Source organism: Eptatretus burgeri, chromosome 7 (assembly GCF_056783735.1).
Source record: "Eptatretus burgeri isolate ZD-2024b chromosome 7, Ebu_testis_v1, whole genome shotgun sequence".
In the NCBI taxonomy this organism is placed as follows: domain Eukaryota; kingdom Metazoa; phylum Chordata; class Myxini; order Myxiniformes; family Myxinidae; genus Eptatretus; species Eptatretus burgeri.
Window position 1 is genome coordinate 93,691,472 of NC_140967.1, and position 9,622 is coordinate 93,701,093.

Below are 9,622 nucleotides of genomic sequence, written 5' to 3' on the forward strand. Positions count from 1 at the left end.
GTTGAAAAATTAGCCAGGTCGTTGCCGTTGTAACGGGATATTTGGGACCGACGGATCTCGGTGATCAACCCACTCGGATCGCACACGGAACGGGTATGCTAAGCGGCTCATTCCGTACGGGAGCAATCGAGGGTGAATTTCCCCGGTAGGTTGGACCACGTGAGTATTTAGGTAAATTGAAATTGGCAATCAACCCTACCCCACGTGGTCTGTCTATTGGCGAACTTCGGTCCAATAAGGGAACCGTACTTTTCTGAAAAGGTACGATCTGAATTCCGGGCGATTGGTCGAGCAGACTCTGCAACTCCATCTGGTGGTCGTCCTCGCGGCCGTACGTCCGGCTCCGTAACAACATCTCTCAATGGTGAAGAATCACTTAAAAAAAATTAAATAACTCTCGTATCCAGATCCGGATCTTCACCCAAATCGAATCAATTCGTTCTTGCCCCACACCTAAACTGTCCACCAAGTTTCGTCCGAATCCGTACACAACTTTTTGAGATACGAGGGGGTGGGGGTGGGGGTGGAGGGAGGTAAGGAGGATTGTTGAAAGAGTGTGGGGGATTACAGAATAGCTCGGGGAGGGGGCTGGATGAGGAGAAGAAAAGGCTCTGTGATGTTGGGGGAGAGGGGGCAGAAGGCAGTTGAGGATTTGAGGACATGAAGTGATGAGCTGGAGTTGATAGGGCAGGGGAAGGAGGCAGCTTTGTGGATGAGAGGGAGGGGGGTGCAACTTTGAGAAGGGTGAGGGGATGAATGGTGGGAGAAGGGTGAGTGGGGAGAGTTGAGGGAGAAAGGTGAGGGGGAATTTTTTGAGAAAGGTGAGAGGGAGGCTTGGAGGGAGAAGTGTGTGTGATGGTTGCTTTGAGAGGGGGGGTGAGAGGGGTGAGTTGGCACTGAAGTTGGAAAAAAGAATAGTTGATGGAAAGTGAATATTCATTGCAAACTGGGGTTTTAAAAATGTTTAGGTCAGAGATGCGATTAAAGACATTTCTTGATGGATGCAATAAAGGCGAATTAAGAGAATGGAGAGAAGAAACGCTGCAACAGCTTGATTTGTTAGGCAAAGTATGAATGAAAGATCGAATTGAGAGCAGTCTGTTTAAATCGAAGAAGAGTGCATGATGACACAGCAATGAGTGCCACACGTGTGAAAGAGGACGATGAAGCATTATAAGAGAATCGGTTTTCTTCTTCTTCTTCTTATTGTTTGAGAGTTTTCATCAAATTAGGTAATGGAAATGTAGAAAAAAATTGTGAGGTGAATGGTGAATTTTGATCGGAAAACGCAGGAGTGGAAACAGATCACGTGGTTACGGGAGAAGCACGTGGCTTTGGGAGGTGTATAGTCAAACGTGAATTTATTTATTATTTATTTATTTTAAATAAGGAATGCGTAACATTCGGAAAAGGGAAGGTTGAAGTAAAATCGTGGAGGTGTGTGGTGAATTTGGAACTGTCAACGCAGGGTGAAGCTGCTGGATCGATTAAACATATCAGGAAAGGGTGGAGAGAGACACGTGGTTTTAGGAGGAGTTTCGATCGAAAGGATCCAGGAAAATTATTAATTTATGCTGTATTTTTGAAGGATAGGTAAGATTCGGGAATGGAAGGTTGTGGGAAGAAATCGTGAAAGTAATTGCGAGAGTGGGTCAGCTAAAGTAGAATAAAGATGGTGCGCCGGCAGTTGTAGGAAGAGGAGGGTAGAAGAAGAAGAAGAAGAAGAGGAAGAGGAAGAGGAAGAGGAAGAGGAAGAGGAAGAGGAAGAGGAAGAGGAAGAGGAAGAGGAAGAGGAAGAAGAAGAAGAAGAAGAAGAAGAAGAAGAAGAAGAAGCAGCAAAGAAGGATTGGGACTAGTGTGTATGCAAAGAAAAAGGTAGTTTTTTTGTTTGTTTTTGTTTTGGATTTAAGACAAGAAACAGAGTTCTTTAGTTGAGAGGGATGGGGGATGTTGGGAAAGTGGAGATGATAGAAATTGAAGGTAATGGGGAGAAAGTACAAATAAACACGATCGTACACCAAGAGGGGAAGGATGGGTAGGCCGCAAGCACTCGGTCAGACAAGGTCGACGAAAACTCACAAAATAGCACGATTTTTGAAACAAAACCGAACTAGGAACACACAGTAACATGTCGGTGAGAAAATAAACGGTTAAAACGGGACAGATAACGACCGAAAAATTAACTTTGAGATCGTCAGCCGAGAGCCCTGAAAGACACTGCCGTCGATCCAAACCCAAAACGCTTGATTTTCGAGCATTTTGTCACGCTGTAAATATAACATATCCATGCTTGCTTATACCCTACCAAAGGCCTTTGTTAAACCATGGTGTTCTATTAACCCATATTTCCCTCGCTTACATGTTGGTGCTCTTGCAATTTTGGGCCTTGCCCACCATTCATTTAATGCTCACGCTGACGCTCACGCTCACGCTCATGCTCACGCCAGGGGTATCGCTATCGCTCTCTGTTCTTCGAACAGGCGAGCTAAAAAGGCCATCTCAGAAGAAAAGGAATCTATTGTTTTCCCTTCTCCAATGCATCAAAGTTAGAATCCCACCAGACATGTGGATGGGTCTATCCTGGACATGCATTTAGGGAAATAACTGTTTGTATGCATTTGGTGGATCCGATTCTGAAATCCATAACATTACCGCTTTCCCCCTCCCAGACTCGCCCCAAGTCGTCCAACAGCTGGAGACATCGGTTAAAAGTTATATCATTGCCATTAAAAGTTAGCATTACCATGTGACATGCAGGTGAAGTAACCCCAACCTCGTATGTTTTAACTCTACCCTTTCGTGTGTGTGACAATTTAAACTAGATTTGTCCCGCCTGATGCATTGGGAACTAACTGACTCACACAAAGAACCTTTTGCTTCACCGAAATTGCCGGAACATGGAATTTTAACACGGGCTTCTGCTAGTCTTTTTTATTTTGCAGAGTTTATGGCGTTTCATCAGATTTTACATGAAATGCAGTAATTTTTACCTCGTGAAGTACTCACGATGATACTCTTTGGGTAAAGAAAGGAAATCTCGTGATAACAAGAAAAGGAGCAATCAGAGATTTCAGCCCCTTGCCAGGACTTGATTTTGGATTGTATTTTGTGTGGCGTTTGTGAACTGGTGTGTTACGTAATTAATAAGAGACAAAATTAGAACTGTCACTTTATAACTGCTGACAGTGAAGATGGTGTATCAAGGCGTCCTGCTTTGATGCAACCCCGCTTTGATCGGACACCTGACCTTGACCCCTGATAGCAAAGTTTTTACTTTTTTTCCAACATGGCTGCCACGCCACGTGACCTATGACATCATAATTATCATTAAAATATTATACATGAGCAGTTGCTCCAGTGGTGAAAATTTTGTGTTAATCCAACTCGCGGTTGCAGAGAAAAACCATACTTGTGTTCTGTGCAAACAAACAATCAGATAGACAGTGACAAACAAACAGACAGACAAACGGACCCAAATTCAATACCCTCTCTTCTGGCGATGGTGGTAATGTTTTTTAAAAATTGCTCTATATTAATATATACATTGCTACAATGCTTGAATTGTGCAGGAAAATGATCTGGTATGAGGAGGCAGAATAATTAGAAATACGAGTCGGATTTATTAATTAAATAGAATGATGTGAAAAATAAATAACTTTATGAGGTGGAGAGATAAATAACAGAACAAGCCGGTAGGCGACGAGGGATCCGCTAGGATCGAAACGCTGGATACGATGCTTTTCATTCTGACCGATCCACCGACGAAGATTCATTGCCAAGACGTATTAGTTCACATGCAATTGTTCCTCTGCCTGGCAAGATTTTTCCTATTGCTTATTTTGCCAACTGGCACTCCTCACAGGACTACCATTTGAAAAATAAAACCTAAATCAAAAATCGGCTCGAGTAAAATTTTCTAAATATCTCGAAGCGTTTAATTCCGAAGTCTCGTTTCTCCACACTCAAAACTGTAGGACAAGTATTGAAAATAGTGAACGTAGGTCGAGAAAAAGTATTTTTTCGATTTTTGCGTATTTCAGCCCCGACACCCTTGGTGATCGAATCTGGAAAAATGCTGCGGTTCATTTTTGTAGTAGTTATTAAACTCTATCCATACACCGAATTTGAACGTTTCGCCATCGACGGCTTCCGAGGTCAACGTCACTTAACATATTCCCTGGTTCACCTCCTTTCCACATTCGGAGGGCTGCCATTCGGAAACTATGAGAGATAGAGGAACGTTATGCTGTCGTGATAACTAGATGGGGATGCAAGGAATAGGCAGGAGTTTGTCCGGTCACTCTACCTATCATAGAAGCCGCGCTACGTCAGTTACCGTTTGGGTTCTTAAAACGCGGTTTTTCGGCCGCTGCATAGCAACGGGTGGTTGCTTAGCAACGAAACTCAAACGCGCACACTCCCAGACTATATGGCACCTGTGCGCCAAGTTTCATCGAAATCTGTTTGCTGGTTTGTGCTGTGGAGCCTCGCGTTGCGCGCGCGCACACACACACACACACACACACACACACACACACACACACACACACACACACACACACACACACACACACACACACACACACACACACACACACACACACACACACACACACACACACACACACACACACATATACACACACACACACATTTTCCATCAGGGGTTCTCAGTTCCTCAGTTCCTCGGGTCCTCAGTTCAAGTCCTGAGTTCACATCCTGCTTGCCATTGAATTAATACCAGGTGGGGTTGACTCAGCCTGTCATCCCTCTGAGGTTGGCAAAATGAGTACCAGCGTGCTGGGATGATTGAGCCATTTGATTATCCTGTTGGAGTGGTGACCTGACCATGATTGTGCCAAATACATCAGGAGATTGCTTTGGTTGCACTGACATTCTGTGTAGAGTATGGTCCTGATGGATGATCTCTCAATTGTGAAGAATCATATGTAATTTAAAAAAACTCTTTTATCCGAATCAGAATCTTCACTAAAATCCAATCAAATGGTCCTTGTCACACCCCAAACCTTTTTGATATATGTGCTATGTATCGTTTTGTCTCTCTCTGTCTCTTTCTCTCACTCTCTCACTGTCTCACTCTCTCACTCTCTCACTCTCTCACCCTCTTACTCTCTCACTCTCACTTGAAAATGTAAAAAAAATCATCAGTTCTCATGCAGCTCAACAATTAGCTAAAAAAAAAAAAACCCTCAACTGAAATCAACTAAGATCTTCCATCTTGGTTTTCCTTCAAATATTCTTCAGATTGAACTTGTCGCCACTTCTTCGCATGTTGTATGTAGAACTGTCATTTCCATGGAACCCGATTTTGATTGGCCCTTCTTCCCGGAGCGCTTCCCCCAGCAGAAATGGGGCATCGGGTACGAGCACATAATTAAGTTGTGTGGACGATCAATGGTGGCCATCGTCCAGCCAGTGGTGCCAAGCCTCGAGAGTTTCACCAAGTTCCTTCGCTTGTTCAGCCGTGAGTGAGGAAAAGTCCAGTCGCTTGTCATCGGCCAGGAGTTTTCCTTTTCTCTGCTGGACCGAAGGCCACCTACAACAAAAGTGGGTCACCATGTCGTGAGAATGATGGTCGTGGCCTGACAGGTGGCAGGAGCAGGGACTTGCAGGAAGCATCCATGACTTAACTACAGGAACTCTTTGAAATATCCTGCTCACAGAAGTGTTTTGCCAAACGGTTTTACATCATGTGTGGATATTTGTAGATATACGTTGAAATGATTTGATGTGTCGGTACCAGAAGCTGTTAGGTTTTAGCCTTATATACTGTAGGTTATGGAGACTATCCTTGACACCACCTCAATTCATCCGTTGGGACCATTATCTGTGCAGAGCATTGGTGCTGCCGAAGCAGACACCTTGGTTAATGGACACAATCCTGGATAGGTCGCCATTCTGACACAGTATACCAGCAAGCTGGAACTTATTTTGCTGACCTCGGAGGGATGACAGGCAGAGTCAACCCCACCTGGTATTAATTCAACATCCAAATGGGGTTTGAACTCAGGATCATAGGATCCCAAGCCCACCACCCAAACCATTGAGCCAACACGAGGCATACAATTGAGAGATAGGGCCAAAAACGATTATTGCACAATATTTCAAAATGTGGACAGGTTACTCAAAACTAGGTGGTCGAGTAGGTGACAAGAACAAGCTGATTAGATTTTGGTTCAGGTCCGGATGCAGATTTGGCCTATCGGTGGGATACAAAATGTAAACAGTTCAGCCTGGCGGAGGTATGCGCTTGACTGAGTGCCGTTCTAGTTGCATATAGTTCGGTCTGTACTTCACAGGAGTTTGTAATCGGTCTGCAATCCACAAGAGAACTTCAACTTTTCAAAGCCTGCTGGGTGGTCCAGCTGGAAACTGTGGTTCGATAGATACTCCAAAGCCACACAGCTGACCGGAGAAACGGAGGAGGTCCAAGTGAGTCCCCTTATTTATGTGATGGGTCTGGAGGCAGAAGACATCGTGAGCACCTTGGCTTGAAGTCCTGCTGTTGATGCTGACCATCCTGGAGAAAATGTGAATGATTACAGACAGTGTTGAGAACATTTGATGCCTATTTCATTCCCAAGCATAATGTGATTGTTGAAAGGGCTATTTTCCGGTTGATGACAGCATGTTAACGAGTCTATCGAACATTTTGTGAGGCCCCTTTATGCTGGTACTGAGCACTGTGGTTTCCTTGATAAAAATGAGGAAATCTGGGATCAACTTGTGTTGGGACTCGCTGACAAGAAACTCACTCTGGAATTACAACTGAGGGCAGATTTCAGTCTGGAAATTGCAATTCAGCTGACAAGAGAAAAAAGAACTCATGATCAGATGGGTTTTAACGAGGACCACTCAACTGCTATGGAAGAGATGAGTAGACAAAATGTTTCAAGCTGGTCCCAGGACCAAAACCAATTCACAGCCATCCAAGTGTACTCGCTGTGGAGGTTTTGCAATCAAGGACTGTCAGACGTGTTGGGCTGCCAAGGCAAAGTGCTATAGGTGCATGAAAATTGGGGCACTATAGAAAGTGTTGTAGCATAACGGCAGTTGATGTCATGACTGGTCATCATCATGAGGAAGATAGCATGTTTCTGGGAGTTGTGAGTGTACCGTGTCTTCGTGACTGATATTGTGCACAAGCAGCAAATCCTATCATGTGATAATGTACGTGGTCAAGAACTGTATCAACAATTTGCTGAGTGGACCAACAGCAAGTGCCATGGAACTGATTTTGTATGCTGGTGAGGAATATGCTAGTATTTTTGCTGATATGGGTTGCCTGCAGTGCAGCCCAGTAAAAATTAAGCTCCAAGACGATGCTGTACTTTACAGCGTTTCTACATCCGTGCAGGGGCTGATTTGCAGGAGCTGAACTGCAGGATCTGCAGGATCAACAAAACACATCATTTTTCCGGACCTGAACCGAAATCGAATCGGCTTGTTCTTGTCACCGAACCAAGTGATCCACCGAGTTTGGTCATAACTCATCCACAGCTTTTTGAAATATCATACTATATATGTGTTTTGGCCCCATCTTTCAATGGTGCAAGTTTCCTCTTGAAGAGGGTGACTGCTCCTCAAATACCCAAGAGAGTTCGAGGCTGTGTTTAAGTGGATGGAACACAAGGGTGTCAACCATCGAGTGATGGAACCAACTCGGTGTTGTGCCCCCATGGTGCCAGACTGCCAGTTCTCAAAAAGAGTGGAAGCATGTGAATTTGTGTTGAGCTGAAACAACTGAACAATATACCATCAGAGATGGGGAATCCCCCGCCATTGAATAAAAAAGGTCATACATATTCCAGATAATGAGGGAGGTGAATTGGAAACAAGACACCATTTGGTCATCTCGAAAAGGTTCCCCAGGGGTGAGGAACGTAGTAACCAAAAATAATTGAAATCAGATAAGCGGTTTTCCATTTATCACAAAAAACATTTTTTCAAGATGGCCGCTCCAGTCGGCCATCTTGGATCCGGCCATGCCCAAAATCAATAGGGTTCTTCCTTTTCAGGTGGTACATGTGTGACTCAAATTTCAAATTGATATGGCGAAAAAACATTTTTTTCAAGATGGCCGTCCCAGTCGGCCATCTTGGATCTGGCCACGCCCAAAATCAATAGCGTTCTTCCTTTTCAGGTGCTACATGTGTGACCCAAATTTCAAATAGATATGGCGAAGAGTTTATGAGTTATCGCACTCACAGCTATAAATGTTGACGCTCGGACAGCCGGACGGACAGCCAGACGACCTGGGTGACAACAATATCCCTCTTCCGCCATGCGGCGGGGGATAAAAACAGTTCATGATAAGAAGTTTCAAATGCCTACAATGGTTGTGATACTTCCCAAACTGGCTGGTATTACTGTTTCTTCAAAACTACATGCTTCGAGTGGGTTTTGTTCGGTTCCACTCCATCCTGGATCATGTAACTACATGACGTTCATCACTCCTTTGGCAGGTATGCCTTTGATAGGTTACCCTTTGGCATCACATCGGCTCTGGAACTCTTTCAACAAAGATGACTAATTGCTGGAGAGTCACAGTGGAGTCACGTCCAACGTTGATGACACTGGTCTTTTGAACGACTCTCAAAGAAGATGACAAAAATCTTGATCGGGTGCTCGAAACTCAATAAATATGGTCTCAAACTGAAAGAGAAACAGTGTGGATTTTGGAAGAACCAAGTCAAATTTCTGGGCCATATGATCAACTGTCACGGTGTCAGAGCTTCACAAGTTAAAGTTCAGGCAATCATGGATATGCACCTGCAAATAAAACAGAGCTATGCAGGGTCCTGGGTATGATGAATCATCTAGGACACAGACCGTTATGTCAGAAACCTATCGTCGGCGGTTAAGCCACTCGATGATCAACTTCAAGATGACGCTTCATCGATTTGGGATTAAAGCTAAATTCAGGCCTTCAAGACGGTGAAAAAACTGTTATCCTTTTCAAAGGCTCGAGCATTCTTTGATACAAACAAGGAGACAACCGTGTGTGTCAATGCTCGCAGCTATGGCATCGGAGCTGTCTTATTACAAAAGAGTCCAACGGAGAGTTGAAACCTGTCTCTTTTGCATCACGCATGCTAAGTCCTACAGAAACCAGGTATACACAAATCAAAAAAGAATGTCTTGCTTCGGTCTGGGCATGTGAAAAAATTTGTGAATTCCTGTGGGGGCTCCACAGACAATTAGGTTGGTCATTGATCACAAGTCTTGAGTGCCATTAATCAACAAGAAGGACCTGGATCAAGTGCCTTTGAGATGCCAATGCTTTCTCATACTTCTCATGCAGTTTAATGTGGAAGCAGAACACGCACCAGACAAATCCTTGATTGTTGCCAATGCATTGTCTCGTTGTCCACTCCCAGCACATACCGAGGACCACGAGTTGTCAAAGGAGATGAACTCATACGTTTATGGAGTTAAGGCAGGTTGTCCAGCATCCAAGGAAAAGTTAAATGTCATCAGAGATGCATCCAGGCTAGATTCTGTTTTGCAATGTGTGATTGACTACACTATATATGGTTACACACAAGGATACATAAGGAAACTAGAACAGCACTCAGTAGAGTGCATACCTCCACCAGGC